This window comes from Mixophyes fleayi, chromosome 1, assembly GCF_038048845.1.
Source record: "Mixophyes fleayi isolate aMixFle1 chromosome 1, aMixFle1.hap1, whole genome shotgun sequence".
Lineage (NCBI taxonomy): Eukaryota > Metazoa > Chordata > Amphibia > Anura > Limnodynastidae > Mixophyes > Mixophyes fleayi.
In genome coordinates, this window is record NC_134402.1 from 91,878,573 (window position 1) to 91,897,101 (window position 18,529).

Sequence of the window (18,529 nt, forward strand, 5' to 3'; positions counted from 1 at the left end):
TCGCAGTAAAGGTCTGGTTCAGTTATTCCATACAGTCATGCGTTTCAATACTCTTGCCAAACTCATCACCCAGTGTCTCCTCACCTCCCACCCTTTGTGTCTCTAGAGACACATATGGAAGGTATGTAGCTGGATTTAAGGTGCTACATCGTTTGATGGTGATGTTTGAGGGTGCCATCAGAGCTAGTTCCTACTTTGTGAATCTAGCTAAAGATACATGTTTGGTTTGAGCTGAATTTAACAGAGCTGATACAGCATGGGGTGTATAGACAGTTGAATTATGTCCTAATACTACGTCCTCGCTCTTACTTACCAGAAGAGCTGTTGCTGCTACACTTCTGAGACATGTTGGGAGTGATCTTGCCACAGTGTCCAATTGTGCACTGTAGTATGCTACCGGTCTGCTAGTGTCACCATGTTTCTGTGTGAGGACACCTGCTGCACAACCATCAGCTTCCATACAGTATAGCTCAAAATGCTTTTCATAATCAGGTATTCCCAATGCAGGTGCTCTAGTCAGACTATCTTTAAGATTAAAGAATGCTTGCTCTGACTCTTCTGTGTGTACGACACGTTCTGGTTTCGAGGAAAAGACTAGCCCCTGCAATGGTAATGCCAGAATAGAAAAACCTGGGATTCAGGATCTACAGTATCCACACATCCCCAAGAAAGTACGAATCTGCTTCTGGCTCTGCGGCAGAGTCATGTGTTGTATGGCCTCAATTCTGTCGGTTGTCAGGTGTCTTAGCCCCTTAGTGAGGCAGTGTACTAACTATTTGACCTTAGTCTGACATGGCTGTAATTTATCCTTTGCCACCTTGTGCCCTGTTTGTGAAAGATGAAGCAACAACAATTTAGTATCATGTAAACATGACATAAAAGAATCAGAGCACAACAACAAATCGTCCACATATTAAATTAGAACAGACCCATTGTGGGGTTGAAAGGATTGCAAACAGTCATGTAAGGCCTGGGAGAAAATAATGGGGCTGTCAATGAACCCCTGGGGTAGTCTGGTCCATGTGTATTGCACTCCCCTGTAGGAGAATGCAAAAAGGTATTGGCAGTCAGGGTGAAGAGGGACAGAACATAGATCAATGACAGTAAAATGACTGGCAGACGGTGGAATCTGCATGAGGATGACAGCTGGATTTGGCACTACGGGGAATTGGCTCTCAACAACTTTATTAATTCCCCTTAAGTCCTGGACGAATCTATAGCCCCTTCCCCCATTCTTCTTCACAGGGAAAATGGGACTATTTGCTGTACTGGCTGTACGAATTAAAATCCCTTGTTATAACAGCCTCTCAATAACAGGATATACCCCTAGTTCCACCTCCGGTTTTAATGGATACTGTGGGATTTTTGGAGCTATCCTACCACTTTTTAGATTGACCATGACAGGGTCTACGTTTGCCATCAGTCCAGTGTCCTGTCCATCTCTGGTCCATAGGGAACCTGGTATTTCCAGCAACATCCCCTTTACTTGAGATGGACTTTGTTCTATAACAGGAGAGTGTAACATTAACCTCTGAGGGGTGTCCAATATATCCTGTACCTCATGTGCGACCTTCTCTGGTATATCTAAGAACACACCATCAGAAGTACAGTATATGACACATCCCATTTTACATAACAAGTCTAGAGGATAATGTAACACTTTTCCCGTTACCCCCATAGCTGGAATGGTTTTACTGGTCACCTGTAGATTGAAAGGAGAGGTTATCACAGATCGGGCCGCCCCTGTATCTACAAGAAAAGTTTGTTTCCTACCAGCTATTTCAACTATCATTGTTGGTTCTTCTTTCTGACTCTCAGTTAACCTCACTGGCTGTAGACTACAGGTATGACCTGACCCCTAGCTCTGACTATCTCTTTCCCGCACGGTATTTGCTGTTATAACGTCCGCAGGCAGTTATGAGTCCTCTTGTCTATGTGAATTCCTCTTTGGAAGATACTTATGTGACCAGGGCCGCCTTCAGAAATAATCATGCCCAGTACGGGCCCCCCGTGTCCCCCAGGCCCCCCCTTTCCCAATGAGCGCTCCCCCCCTTCCCCCCCATGAGCGCCCCCCCCATAATCAACAGCAACATATACTTACCTGGGGGCCCGCCGCTGGTCTCCGCTACTGTGTCTTCAGTGTCACTGTGACAGCCAGGCACCAGGATGCAATCGCAGGGGCGGAGGATTGATTTCCCCTGCGATCATGTGCTCTGCCTGTGATAAATCACATGATCGCAGGGGGAATGATTCCTCCACCCCTACGATCACATCCTGGTGCCTGGCTGTCACCGTGACAGCCAGGCTGAAGACACAGTAGCCGAGACCAAAACTATTCAACATACAATATTAATGCCAACGATAACTAGAATTTCAGAAATCCAGCCGGTTACATAGCAACCCAGATAATTTCACTTGCACTACTACCTTTACCTCTCACTTTGTGCCTATAAATGAGGTACCTCTGGCAATCTAATTGCTTTTTGTTAGGTTGTCGGCACAACGGGTTCTTAAATTGTAAACTAAATAAAGGACCCTGTTCAGGGTTATATTATATTTCACTAGGAATAACAAGAACATGGCTTGAATGTGTTATTCTCCACTTGCAGCAGTACTTCCCTAAGCAGTTTAACTCTTTACAAAGGTTATGCAATAATTTCACAGTATTTTACATAGTATACATCAAACTGTACCAAACCAAACCATTTAAAATTTAAATGCACAATAATACTGCTAGCTCTCTTGTCAGTATGTCCTGATGATATATGATCCTTCACAGTCTATACATATGCCTAAAGTAGGCAAATAATGTTTTGGATACAGTACTTTAAACAGATGCCTTTTAATAGATACCTCTTATTTCCCTGGTGATCCAGTTACCACCTTTCCAAGAAACAATTGCACAGTTGAACACTCTTGCTCTATGTAGATGAGCAACTTGAATTTGAACACAGTCACTGGAGTGTAATTACACACAACAGGTAGCAGGATAAATCACTTGACTGTGAAATAAATGCAGCTACAGATTTACATAGCAAATAGCTCATCTTTCTGTCTGATCTCAAAATGGCTGCTTCTCATGGACTGAACAGTATTCATACAAAATAGTGTGTAGCAAGCTAAATTCTATCTGTTCAGCAGCTTTATATTTCTTGTAGTCTCACAACTTCTGACAACAGTAATAATTTGTTAGCTTAGCAAACATCTCTACCACTTGAAACAGGTCAAAATCAATCTCTCAAACCTAACCACCCTCTCTCCCTAATCTCCATTGCCCTAGCAAAATATATCTCAGTCCAGCACTAGCAAAAGGGCAGAACACAAATCCAAATCTCCAGGACTCCCTACTCTTTCCCTAATCTCTTCACTCTATTAGTAGTATATCAGTCAACCAGAAAATAAGTAATGCAACCAGCTATACTTATCTGGAATTACTCAATTCAAAAGCTCCTTTTCTGAACTTTCCTTCAATGGCATTTGTGTCCCAAATGGAAGTTTCAGGCTTCTGTACTTTCTCTCCTCATGGTGGCTATCTCTCACTGCTTTGCTGCAATCTCTCTCCGCTTAAGCTCTATTTTTTTCTCCTAGTACATGCTCAAAGTCTTCCTCAGCTCCTATGTTACTACACAATTCTTAGATCTCTCCTCACAGTCTCGGACTCCACTTCTCTTTCTTGGCACATTTTTTTTTCTCCTTTTGAGCAGGCATATACATTGGGCTGTCTCAACTGCTTCTCTGGCATCTCACCAGCAGCTGTAGATTTCCAATCATTCCAATCAGAGCATGCTAGGAGATGTAGTTTTTCTATTATACTGTCACATGCGCCGGTGCACAGCTGCACCAGAGTCACATTCATACACTTACGCATATAGTTTTTCCACATATTTTACTCATTGTTTATGTCATATGGTAGCAGAAATAAAATAACAAGCAATATTAGAATGAAAGGGCTCAGGCATAAAATAATAAAAATGTTAGGAACTACTCAGTCCCAAACCTCTCCATGGTATTTTTTTTTTACATGTAATTTAACTAGTAACTGTAGGATATTATTAATCACTTAATTTTACTGACTGACAAAATACTGAGCTATTTTTCACTGTCTGTAAGTCTACTAGAGGGTGACATGTAAGCATGCTTTTAAAGCTGCTGAGCTACTGGTTACTTCAGAATTACAGGAATGTAATGTCCAACAGTTAAAAATGTGCTGCTTGTTGCTTTGATATAGAAAACAATTTTATTTTTTCACATACACACAGACCACTGAATCACATCAGATCAGAAGGCAAATATTATACATTGTAGTGGGACATTTAAGCTTAACATTTGCATTGATTGAATAATTACTAATTGCGTGCATCTCCACCCAGGAGTAGTTTGGGAACTCAAAGTGGCCCTTGAAAAAATGACTCAAAAAGTGGCCTCGTATGAACGGGACCAAAACAACTGTAGGTGGGGCTAAAACAAAAGTATGGAACTAGAGCTGGAATAAGGCTCTGGGGGGGCTGGGACACTTAAGACAGGAGGGTTATCATTTTAGATGAATCTTAGACAATTAGGCAAAACTGTTGGCACTACTGTTAGGTTTACACAGCTCTGCAGTCACCAGCAGTACACTGTGAATCTCCCAACTGTCCTTGTAGTCAGAGCAAATCCTGACTAAGCGAGACAGTCACCCAACTCCGGGACCGCCCCACCAGATTTCTCCTACCTGTTCTTGTCACTTTCACCCCCTTTAGCTTCTGGTTTCTTTAGCTCATTTGCTGCTTGTCTGGATACTGGAATGCTGGAGGCCTGGAGAAAAAATCAGTACATAAAATTCATAAAACTCCATCCACCCCTGGCCTTAAATCAATAGCACCCACGTTTTATAATTAGGCCTCCCTCCAGACCCAACATTAAAATAATAGTACTCACATTTGAAAAAATACATCTATTACACTCCAACCAGCCCTGCAATTAAATTAATATACAAATTTAATAAATAGACTTATTTCCTTCCAACCCCAACATTAAAGTAATAGTATACCCATTTAATAAATAAACCTACTTCTCTCCCTACAAACAGCCCCAGCAATAAATAGCATTTACGATTAATACAAGCATTTCCCACAACCATCCCGGCATTAAAAAATTAATATTCACATTTAATAAATAGCCCTCCTCCCCAAACTAAGCCCCACATTCAATAAATAGCCTCAAACAACCCGAGCATTAAAATAAAGATCCTGTCACCCCAACTTAAATTAATAGTCCCCAGTATTAAATTAAATAGCCCCACTACCCCCCCACAAATATAATAGCACACATTAACTTATTAGCCCATACCTAAACTTCATCATTAAATTAGTAGCCTAACTCCCACCCATGTACAATTAAGACAGTCCCCCTAATTTCTTTCATATCACCCAATATTAAAACAAAAACATTCCCTCACACATTATAACAGCATATAACCCCATTTCCCCCTTTCCTCACACATTATAGCAGCCCACTCCCCTCCTTTCCTCAGACATTATAACAGCCCCCTCCCTTCCATTCCATCACACATTATAGCAACCCCGCTCCCCTTCTTTCCTTTACACATTACTCATAGCAGTTCCCCCCTCCTTTCCTTCACACATTTTATCAGCCCCCTTTTTTGTCTTCACACATTATAGCAACCTCCCCACCCCTCCTTTCCTTCACACATTATAGCAGCCCCACCCCTCCTTTTCAGCCCCCCTCCCTTCCATTCCATCACACATTATAGCAACCCCGCTACCCTCCTTTCCTTTACACATTACTTATAGAAGTTTCCCCCTCCTTTCCTTCACACATTTTAGCAGCCGCCTTCCTTGTCTTCACACATTATAGCAACCTCCCCACCACTTATTTCCTTCACACATTATAACAGCCCCCCTCCCTTCCATTCCTTTACACATTATAGCAGCCTCCCTCCCCTCCTTTCCTTCACACATTACTTATAGCAGTTCCCCCTTCCTTTCCTTCACACATTTTAGCAGCCCCTTTTCTTGTCTTCACACATTTTAGCAGCCCCCCTCCCCTCCTTTCCCCCACATATTTTTGCAGCCCTCCTCCACTCCTTTTTCTCACATGTTTTAGCAGGCTCCCTCCCCTCCTTTTTCTCACACATTATAACAGACCCCCTCCTTGCCCTCACACATTATAGAAGCCCTCCTCCCATCCTATCCCTCACATTATAGCTGCCTGCCTTCTTGCCCTCACATATTATAGGAGCCCCCCTTGCCCTCACAAATTAAAGCAGTCCCCCTGTCCCACTTTCCCTTACACTTACCTTGTTACTGCTGCAGCTGCTGCTGGAGAATCCTCTCTTTGTAAACATAGGACGGCACCTGTCACATGATGCACGTCCCATGTGACCTCAAGCTGGACAGGTACTGGAGAAGGTCACAGAGAAAAGGAGAGGAGTGAGGGAGGGACGGTTCAATAGATCCACAGGCACATTAAGGAAGGTGGCTGATTCTGGATAAGGGGCCACCCACCTACTACCACACTGCTGGCACCCAATTCGGGGAGTAGAGGGGCTTATTTATCTTAATAAAAAATGATCCAGAAGGCGGTGGACCGGCCACTACACCTAAATAAGTAATTTAAAAAAAAAAAAAAAAAAGCTAAAAAAAGACATTAGGCAGCCACCTGATGCCATCAGCCTATAGGGAAAACTCCCTTTAGGTTAAATGGCCTGACCCTGTCTCCACCCAAAGAATGCACTTTTCCAACTGAACCACATCAACAGAAACTCTAATCACTAAAAAATGGAGACTATACTTCTCTTATCAGCATTTCTACTCACATTCTAGGAAGCAAAAAGTACATTTAACAAAATACATTGATCTTATAAAAAATAAGATCATATAATAAGACAGTACTATGCATATAATGGCTATATATTCAGCTTGTTATTCAACTCTCACTATTTTAGAATTGGGTAGAAAGTGTTAATGTTTTTCCTGTAAAAAAAACAGTAATAAGAATTATATTTTTTAATGCAAAATAATGGAAAGTAAATTCTAATAGTTAGAACAGCCTAAGGGCTGTCATTAAGCTTATTAATTATAAGTACTGAATATCAATGGAGATTTATAACATGTAATACTGTGGAAGAATAATAATTATAATTTAGGGAGTGTAAGATTATTTTATTTAATATGAAAAGTATAATGAATAATTAACTTTCAAACACTTGAATTTTGATTTATTTAAGTTTAGAATAAAATAATTTTAATAAAAATGTCAACAGCAATATTGTCATTTGTCAGGGTATCTGGAAGAAAATTATATAACATGAACCAAGAATTAAAAAGATATTTATTGCAATAGTAATGGTAATAATAATAATTGTACTTGTTATTGTTTCACAAAGGCGGCATTTATTAGAAAACCTATTGGGCCTCATTCATTAAGCAAAGTAAGACAAAAGCAAAAACAATAAGTAACATTGCAACTTGGCAAAACCAAGCTGCATTGGAGGGAGAGGTAAATTTAAAATGTAGGGACAGAGCTATAGTTGGGGTAGGGCATGTCCTAGATCAACTTTAAATTTCAGTGTAAAAATAAAGTTATCAAATATTTGTGTGCTACATGAAAAAACTGCCAGTATGCAACTTATGTGCAAAATAAATAAAATTATTTGCACCCCTTGCATTGTAACATGGCTTTTTCCAGGAGAAAACTTACAAAATGTTTGCTTTACTTTCCTTAATGAATCAGGCCCATTATATTTAGAGGGTTCTTATCCAGTGTGAATATATGCTTAACTGCTCAGAAAACTTAGTTTCATTATATTACTTTTATTAATATAAGTAAGAGCTGTCGAATTGCCATAAACATTAGTAGAACAGTGTATATATTCTTTAGTAAAGGGATGAGCTGGAAACCCTATTTACACTGTTTGTTCATTGTGATAGTCATTGATAAGATGGCTATTATACTAAATTTGTCTAGTTAAACATATATTGATTATTGGTTTATTCTCCCGAGTTGAGTATTTACCCTTTTACTGCCAAAATATATCCACACATTGAAAGATTTTAGTTGGTCAACTTTGTCAATGTGGGCTAAACATGCTTGTCTGAAATCTGATGTGAGCGGATGGAATTTTATTTGGTATTGTGGAAAACTGGGTCAATCGATAACCCCATTATCACATGTGTGTGGTTTGACTTGGAAGTGTGGGAGCCCATGCTCGCAGCAGCTGAACCACTGTTAGTGTGTCTGTGCTGCCAAAATGTTCACTATTCTAGTTGTTCACCAGTCATGCCAAACACCCAGATCACCATGCAGATGGAGAGCATGGTAACATAAATGGCTCCCTCCTCACCACTTCCATAAACTAAAGGGTCCCAGACGTGCACAAAGCTTTTTATTTGCATATGAGGACATTTTGTTTACACACTTGCAGGGTTAAACTACACAAATCTGCTTGTATGACAGTGAGGCTGGACTAGCAAATATTAATGTAAAGAGGTTATTTACATTTTCTAGTTGGTTTACATTCCCATATATATAACAATGAGGTATGTCTGACTATATTTTCTGTCTGAATTGATCATATGTAACTAAACTGGAGTCTGATCATTTAAAGCAAACATTTAGTTGACATCACAATGTCAGGCCAATTTTTCTGCCAACAACCACATTGGCTGACCACATCTGCATGTGTATGACCAGATAAATTTTGTATTAGTGTGGCAACTACAGTTTAAAGCCAAACAATGCAAAATCATGCACTTGGGTCTCAAAAATCCAAAGGCTAAATATAGTATTAAAAGCACTATAATGGAAACTACTGATGAGGAAAAGGATCTAGGAAGGATCTAGGAGATACTATTTCAGGTGACTTAAAAGCAGGTAAGCAATGTAACAAAGCAATGAGAAAGGGTCAGATGCTTGGATGCATAGGGAGAGGAATCAAGGGTTTACACTGGGTTGAATGTAACGTGTCGTGGTTTGTGGCTATCAATTGAATATGGGGCTGAGTTTGAGTAAAAGTACTATTTAGACAATGTAAATTGGAAAATGGTTATTCAATGCAAATGCTATTTATTTTATTGCTGGAGCTGTTTGTAGGGAGGGAAATAGGTTTATCTATTAAATGGGAATACTATTAATTTAATGTTAGGACTAGTTGGAGGGAAATAGGTTTATTTATTAAATGTGTATGCTATTCTTTTTATGTCAGGGCTTGTTGGATGGAAATAGATTTATTGGATGGAAATAGATTTATTTATCAAATGTGAATGCTACTATTTTAATGTTGGGGCTGGAGAGAGGCCTAATTATAAAATGTGGATGCTATTGGTTTAACGACAGGGCTGGTTGGAGTTTTCTGAATGTCATTTACCTATTTTTATTACAAACAGGGCCTTCAACATTCCAGGATCCAAACAAGCAGCAACTGATCTAAAGACATCAGCAGCAACAGATGGTAAAAGTGACAAGAATAGATAGAAGAGAGCAAACAGTCTGGCAACTGTCCTGAATCTGATGGGACAGTCCTGAATTTGAATGACTGTCTCACTTAGTCAGAATTTGGTCTGACTACAAGGACATTTGGGAGGTATGTCCAGCTTCACACTGTACTGCTTGTGAAGACAGAGCTGTGTGCACCTAACAGTAGTGCACACAGTATTGCCTGTGTATTTGTCTACAATGATAATCATGTTACATCATAGGGGCATCCCTGTCTTAAGTGGTCCCCCAGAGCCTTAATCTAGCCCTGGGCCAGGGTCTCAGAATAACACCCAGGGCCTGATTCATTAAGGCAAAAAGTTTTCTCCTGGACAAAACCATGTTACAATGCAAGGGGTGCATATTAGTTTATTATTTTACACATAAGTTAAATACTGGCTGTTTTATCATGTAGCACACAAATACTTAATAGCTTTATTTTTACACTGAAGTTTAAAGTTGATCTAGGACATGCCCTTCCCCAACTATAAATCTGTCCCCACATTTTAAAGTTAACTCCCCCTCTAATGTAACATGGTTTTGCCAAGTGTCACGAACAGCCACCTCTAGCCACACCCTTATTTAATATCTTATCATATATTCACACAGTCAAAAAATATTTCACCTCTATTTTGTCAGGAAACCTCTTCTTCAATAGCTGTGGGCTAACCTCTTAATGGGTCCTATCCCTGGCACTGCAGTTACTAACTACACTGGAACAATAGAATACCTACTTCCACTCTGTGCTCTTGTGACTTGAAAGTGTTTACCATATGGGGTTGCACACGATTCCAGCACTCAATCTTCCTCTCACCTATCGCACAAGTTACAGATTTGCTGAATCGTCCCCAAACATCGCTCATACAACCACATCCACTTCAGTTTTGCCACCACATATTGAATAAGAATAATAGGACCCTAATATATTGTTTCACACTGGCACACAATGAGCACTCCTTGTTAAACACAGTTCTGCAAGGCACACACCAGCAATCAAAGGGTCAACATTTAACCCCTCAAGGCTCTATGACACAAATGTACACGCAGTTACACACTCGGCTTGGTATACAAATGTATTCACACTTCAGCAATTAAAGGGTCAGCATGGTCCAGCAATCTATCTCTTCTAAACAGGCAGTGAATTCATTTAGTGCAATAAGGACATCAGTATTACATTTTTAGATTTAATGTACAAAGAGTATAATGCTTACAGTTTATAAAGACAACTGAGATGACATGACATACATAACAAAACAGATCTGGGAAATTGGCTTGAAGATGGACAGCTTACCAATGACGATTCCCAAAAGACTGACAGTTTGTCCCTTCACAACACAGGTTTTTAAGTAAAATCAAATGGCACGGCATTCACATGGGCAGTGTGGATGCTAATGTGAGGGGTGGAAATGTCACCTGGGTGTCACTTAGGGTTTGTTCAAAACTATTCCTAAGTTTTGAACTGTCTCAACTATTCTCAGATATATCTAAGATATATAACTCCCAATCAATAGTCATAATCTCCCATATATTTAAGTACCAAACATGATGGAATTATAACAATATGACATACCTTTCCCAAAAACATGTGACTACAGCTGTTCCCTGGTACTGCTAGTATCTGTAATTTACAACCCCGGTGTGGTTTTCTGCCTCTCGGTATGGAGTGGCACACAGATTTCCCAAAATATGAAATATGAAGGCATTCTCTTTGAAGTTCATATTCCTATATATAGATAGCGTTCATGTTTTGCCTATGTCTACAAGGATCTCACATTGGCACATGGCTTTCCCTAATTTACAACTAGTGAGTATTTTGTTTTTACAATACCTATTGAAAGGAAATCACCTCTAATTAGGAAGTGGAATACATGATCAAAGACAATGGATGTCTGTGATCTGCATATCTTATATTGGTTTACTCACAGAGGGTCTGCTCAAATTAGTTACCCCCATTGGGCTAATTGACCAAATGTTTTAAAAAGGACACAAAACTTATCTGAGGGAAAATCATAGTCATTTCTATTTATCAATTCAATATTTTATTTGGGGCACTCATCCTGACACCAAGGTGCAAAGTTACTCATAATTTTTGCTTTCCTTTCCTTAATGAATCATGCCCCAGTGCTCTGTTCAAGCCCTTCTGCTTGCAAAAACATCAGTTTTTTAAAGAATAGGGGCTTGGGGCTAAATAGAGACTAAATAAATTGCAATCAGCTGCGGAGATGATTATGTGACCACCCAATCAGCGACTAGCTGTTGACAGTCATCATCATCATCACTGTGTATTTCAACTAGCAGTGTGAGCAGTGAATCCGCAATCAGTCAGAAGAGGCCAACTAGTGTTGCTGACTGTCATCTTTAGTATCGTCATCATTACTTATTTATACCAGAGATCAAGCACCCTTAAATGATACAATGCTTGACAGGCGTATGTGTGCCTGTGACCAGGTCTAAATCAAGCGCATTTCCTGAACACGCCCTTACTGTACTTGGCTTGCATTGGAATGCACATCCCTTCCCTTGTAACGACTCTCCCCTGTGATGTCAGATTGAATCTTAGTGAACTTGCATCAGCTATGCTTGCCACATTGTGAAGTGAAACCTAGATACCGAGTCCTGTATCTAAATTCAGGATTCCTGACAATTTGTTCCAAATTCACCCTGCCCACCTCTTATATAAGCCATCTACAATCTGTGTTGGAATTAGAGATGTTCACTGACCACCGTGTTCTGGTTTTGGATTTGGACCTGGATTAACTTCGTGTTTTGGTTTTGGTTTTGGCAAAACCGCCCTTGTGTGTTTGCTTTTGGATCTGAATTTTTTAGAAAAATTGCTAAAATATGCTAAAATCAATAACTTTGCACTTGTTTTGTTCCTACATTATTATTAACCTCAATAACACTAATTTCAAGTCATTTGCAGTCAATTTTGACCACCTTACAGGTCACAATATTATTTTCATACACTTTTGGACAAATACTGCAGCAACCTGGCTGGATGCTAAGCGACAGAGCAATGACTCAAACACACAGTAGTTCCTAATACATCTAGGAAACATTTGCACACAGCAGTGGCAGAACAGAAAAGTGTTGCAAGATAGAATTGTCCTTGGATCATGAAACCAGTTATGGTTCATTTGATAGCTCCATCCATTTCTTGGATAACTGAGGTAATTCTACAGCTAATACATGGCAGCAAGCGCTCATCCTCCCGGATTGCGTGCTTTTTCCGACCCACACCAATCCAGGGTGCCAGACAATGCCCTAAAAAGAGCCATTGTAATTCCCAGCAAAAAGCGAGTTCATCACTGAGCTTCGAATCAGCCCCAATTCCCACAAAATTATAATATAGTTATGTACCTTTCATGTAAAGTGCAGATTACAAACACTTGATGAAACAGCAGCAAAGTAGAAGATAATACATATACATGTCTATTTAGACATCCATGCTTACATTACTTCTGCAAGCAATGTTGTTCTTTGTTAAAAAAAACTGTTGTCTTTATAACGTTCAAAAAAATAAAAAATAATCTTCCACCATCCACTTTGGATATTGATAGTTGATAGTAGGATCAGGTGGAGTTACAGCAGAATTGTCACTAATTCTGGTCAATTCTTTTACAGTAGACAAAACCAGATGTCAAAATGTTGTGCTGAGTCATCTGCATCATCAATGGGTGTCTAAGATTTTTGCTAAGCACACAACAGTATAAAGCACATGTAGGTAACATTGGCACACAGCGGTAGCTGAAATGTAAAGTGGTGCAAGATGGAATTGTCCTTGGGAAACCCCCACCCACCATAATGTTGTATGTTAAAAAGGATATGCACACTTTAACAAGCCAAGCCTTCAGCCACAAAAGTGCCACTCCTTGTGGCTGAAGTGCTTGGTTTGTTTGGGTCCCACAAAACAAGGTAACAATGGCCTTAAGGCACCTAAGGTAACAGTTCTGGTAATGAATTCTACTGTGGCAAGATGTTGTTGTCATCATCCTCACACATTATTAATTTATCACCGCTGGAATCCACCATTTTGAAGTCTCAGTATTTTGATGTAATTGACGGGAAAGGCCTTCCTTGTAGAACTTTAAGTTCCTTCTTATGAACATCATCTTTTCCACATTTTGAGGAAGTAGTATCCTACGCCGATCGCTGACAAGGTTCCCGGCTGTGCTGAAAACTCTTTCCGGGTACACACTGGAGGGTGGGCAGCTTAGTCAGTGCAAAATGAGGTTGTACATGGGTCTCCAAGTTCCCTTTTTTTTCCCAGTATGTAAAGGGACTGTCTGATGTGTCAATTTCTATGCTGTCGTAAAATAATCCTCCACAATGCTTTGGATGTTGATAGTAGGATCAGGCGGAGTTACGGCAGAGGTGTCATGTTTTTAGGTCAATTCTTTAAGACCAGAGCAGATGTCAAAATTTTGTGCATCATCCCTGGATTTCTGGGGAGAGCTAAGCATTTTCCTAGCAGCAGTTGAGTGAGAAACCGAAGGAGGAGTCGCCGTCCTGTCTCGTAACACTGGAACCGTCATCTTGCTCACCAGGAGCTCCTTGCATCTCTTCAGATCTGGGTCAGTTGGAAACAAAGAGAAGACATAGGGCCTGATTCATTAAGGATCTTAACTTAAGAAACTTCTTATTTCAGTCTCCTGGGCAAAACCATGTTACAATGCAAGGGGTGCAAATTAGTATTCTGTTTTGCACATAAGTTAAATACTGACTGTTTTTTCATGTAGCACACAAATACTTGATAGCTTATTTGTACACTGAAATTTAAAGTTGATATTTGTGTGCTACATGAAAAAACAGTCAGTATTTAACTTATGTGCAAAACAGAATACTAATTTGCACGCCTTGCATTATAACATGGTTTTGTCCAGTAGACTGAAATAAGAAGTTTCTCAAGTTAAGATCCTTAATGAATCAGGCCCATAGTTCTTAAACCAAGGATCAAGCACAGTCACCAAAATGTAGTGATTGAGATTTCAAGATTTTGATAATTCTTGGATCCTGGCGAAGCGAATAAAGTACTTTATCTACAAGTCCGACATACTTAGCGTAATTGCTTTGTTTAATCTCCTCCTTCAGTTTCTCAAGCTACATTTCCAAAAGTCTAGTTAAGGGAATCAGTTGACTCAAGCTAGCAGTGTCTAAACTCACTTCACATGTGACTACTTCGAATAGTTTCAGCATCTTGCACAACACGGAAAGTATTCTCCACTGTGCTTGACTAAAATACATCCTGTTAGGAACCCCTCCAGCCAGTACAGCAAAACCTGTAGTCTGCTCCGAAAGTCTGGTGTTCACTGTTGCCCCTAATGGTGGGGACAGACTTGGCTGCAGACAGACAGAGGGTCGTGAAATGTGCACATGGCTGGGTAGAACTCAGGAATAGAGTTACCGAGGCCGTAGAGTAGGAAGTGCAGGAGGGAGTCAGGTGAAACACCGAGTGGATGGTGTCAAGACTGATATATCACTCGTGGTGACAGAAATAATTATAGTAACAGCTGATAGAGAAGTCCCCTGCTACACATCAACTTCTGTACAGGTGCTTGTCCGGAAAGGAATGGAACTTGCAGTGATAGGTAAAGATATGAAACTGAACGTAGGCAGTTGCCAAGGATAACTACAACCCACAGTACAGGTGAGAGTCTGGAGATTTTATGGAAACAGTTCTTAGGCGGTTGCCAGGGCTAACTGCAACCGACAGTACCGGTGAGAGTCCGGTGATTTAGGGGAAACAGTGCTTAGACAGTTGCCAGGGGTAAATACAATTACAGGCACACAGTCATATATGTAAAGAGTTAAAAATACCTGTGGTAAGGTTGAGTCTGGAGCCAGAGGAAGATTGTAGAAATATGACCACAGAGATGCTGCAGGGTCTGTGTTTCTGTATAAGGTTAGGATGAGCAGAGGAGCTGCAGATCACGCTGGAGCTATGCCTGGGAGCACAACTTTACCGGGATCCAGGAGATAGTTGACTGGAACTGGTGAGTAGATAGTAGAAAAATCAGGAATAGAATCAGGTCTGGTACACGGGATATCAACACAGGAGAAAAGTCAAAGCAGAGCCGAGTCGGTACACAGGGAAATCCAATGAAGAATAGACAGGAACGGAAACAGTTTGGTACACGGGGATGCACTAAGTCGGCAGGAAACAACAGGAACAGGTAACAGGGAAAACAAAAGGAAGCCGAACACTATGGTAAATGTATTACCGGCAATCCTGCAGAGGATTAGCTGGCTATTTAAGGAGAGCAGAACCAATAGGCTGCAAGTGATAATGAGAAGTAAGGTGAGCAGGGCCATCTTAACAACATTATGGGCCCTCGGGCAAAGCAGTGCACCGGGGCCCCTAGATATAGATATATAGAGATAGAGATAGATGTACTTGCTCAGTGACCCTTGAAGGTTTTTTTTGCAGGTATTTTTCTTTTGCAGGATTATCTATTCTCATTAAGAGCTGTGTCTATGGGGCCCCTTGCCCGTGGGGCCCCCGGGCAGCTGCCCATCGTGCCCAATGGAAAAGATGGTCCTGAAGGTGAGTGAGCTCAGAGAAACAGGCTGGCCAGGTGAGGCATTACATAGAAATGACAGCATGAATGAGGGCAGATTCTGACAGAGAACAGACCTAACTGACCCTATCTAAGACCTATCTAATCTATCTAGCTAATCTATCTGCCTATCTAATCTACCTAAACTATCTATCTAATCTAACTACCTATCTAAACACCCAAGTGGCTATCTAATGCCTACCTAACTATCTAGTTACTCTGTGAAAGGAAGGGGGATGTGTTATGACTCGCCGGGCTCTCTGTCAATGTCATGGCTTGTGGAATAAGCGTGGATGGCTTTTTGCTGTTCCTCCATCCACAGAAGCATATACAGGGAGGAAATACACCTTGTCACCACCCCTTGCTTCAGTTGGTGGCAGGGCAAATTAAATTGCTCTTGTAGCTGCTGCAATCTCCTATCTGGTTTCAGCACCTTGAACAACACGGAAATAATTCTCTACTGCGCTGGACAAAAGTACATTCCCCCTAAATTCTATTCATCTTGCAGCTGCTGCATTCTCCTACATGCTGTTGCAGAATCCCGAAAACTACCCTAAATATTTCGGGACACAGCATCGCCTGCAAGTCTCTGTCATTTTTTAAAAAGCTCTGCACCACCAAGTTTATTGTGTGAGCAAAACCGGGAATGTGATGGAATTCACCCAGCTGTAATGCTCTCACAATATTGGTTGCGTTATCAGAAATGACATATCCTGAGGAGAGTCCAAGTGGGATAAGCCATGTTGCAATGACATCCCTTAGTTTTTTTAATAGATTGTCAGCTGTATGCCTCTTAGTGAAGCCGGTGATACACAGAGTAGCCTGCCTCTGACAAATATGACATACTTGGGTACATGCTGCTGCTGTCCCTGCTGGTGAAGGCAAAACACCAACCCAGTGGGCTGTCACAGTCATATTATCTTTAGTTTGCCCAGTTCCGCTTGTCCACACATCTGTGATTAAGTGTACAGTGGGTAGAATGGAATTTTGTAGCCCAATAATTAATTTTTTATGAATCTTCTGGTAGAGGTGAGGAATAGCTTTTCTAGTGAAATGGTGTCGTGATGGAATTTGGTAACAGGGACACAAGGCCTCAAGTAACTCTCTAAAATCAGCTGCATTAATAGTGAATGTTGGACGCAGATCTAATACTAGCATAGCTGCCATGGCGTCCGGATCCACTTTGCAACTGGGTGACAGCTTTCATACTTGCTTCCTCTTGCAAAGGATTGTTTACCAGTCAATTGTTGTAAACTACTAGTAGTGTTCTTCTTGGTCTGCTTCTGGGATGAAGATTCACCCCCAACAGCAGCAGCAGCAGCAGTGGGACTAACGCTCAATAATTCTTCTGAGGAATCCAGGATAGTGGAGGAGTCATCTAGCCTTACCAACTTGGATGCAGGACTAACTCCGATCGCTACTGAGGATATTGATGAATACGGTGTTATGGGGTAGATTGCAGGCGTCGGGATGTAGGTGACAGAAGGGACCTAACTGATTATGGACTGCTTGTTGTTATTTTTTTAGCATAAGTTTCTGATTTTCCCAACAGTTTACCATGAACTCGCTTCAAATGGCGTAATATGGTTGAGGTTCCTAGATGATTAAGGTCCCTACCTCTACGGACTGTGGCTTTACAAATCTACAGATGGCTAGACAACTGTTGTCAGGATTTGGGTAAAAATAATTCCACACATAATAGGTGGATTTTTTGGTCTTAGTCCCAGGCATGACAATGGCCTTCTTCTTATCACTGGCAAGAACTGCTTCCACCGGTACAGGACTTACACAAACAACATCATACTCATCAACATCCTCATTAGCGTCCTCATCAGTTGCACAAATATTCCCCTCATCCTGTTGCAATTCCAAAGTGGCATCTTTGTGTATCACCGGCTACACTTGGGCTGTTCATGCACACATCTGCAGAAATGCTGAAAGAGGCCTTCTTTATGGGTACATTATCAGAATGGTCAGGATTACACATAGCACTCGTGGATAGACTCTTCTCAGGGATTTGTGTCATTTCTGAATCTGAACATACATTTTCCTCTAATGCCTTACTGTTTTCTTCCAGCTCAACTTTTACACGTAAAAGTATTTGGACACCACTTTTGGAGTCCGAATGACAAGGTCTTGCTTGGTCACGACTGACCTTACAAGAAGATGCCTCAGTGACAGTTGCAGAACTAGCACTCATAGAGAAAGGTTAAGGCCTCATTCTTTCCTTGCAACTGCGTGTGTAGAATGGCATGTTGGCATTTTTTTTTCTACAGATAACTAAGCTGAAAGGTGTTTTTTTTTACTTTTTGGTTTCCCTGACTTACAAACACTATGCACTTTAACATAGGCTTTACCAGATGACTTAGAGGGTTTACTATCATCATGACTGGTGCCAACAGCTGCTTGGTGCTTCTGCACTTCTGTGTACTGCTGTGAATCCATTTTGACAACACTGTACACTTTGACTGCAAATTCAGAAGACCAAGCCTGCCAGC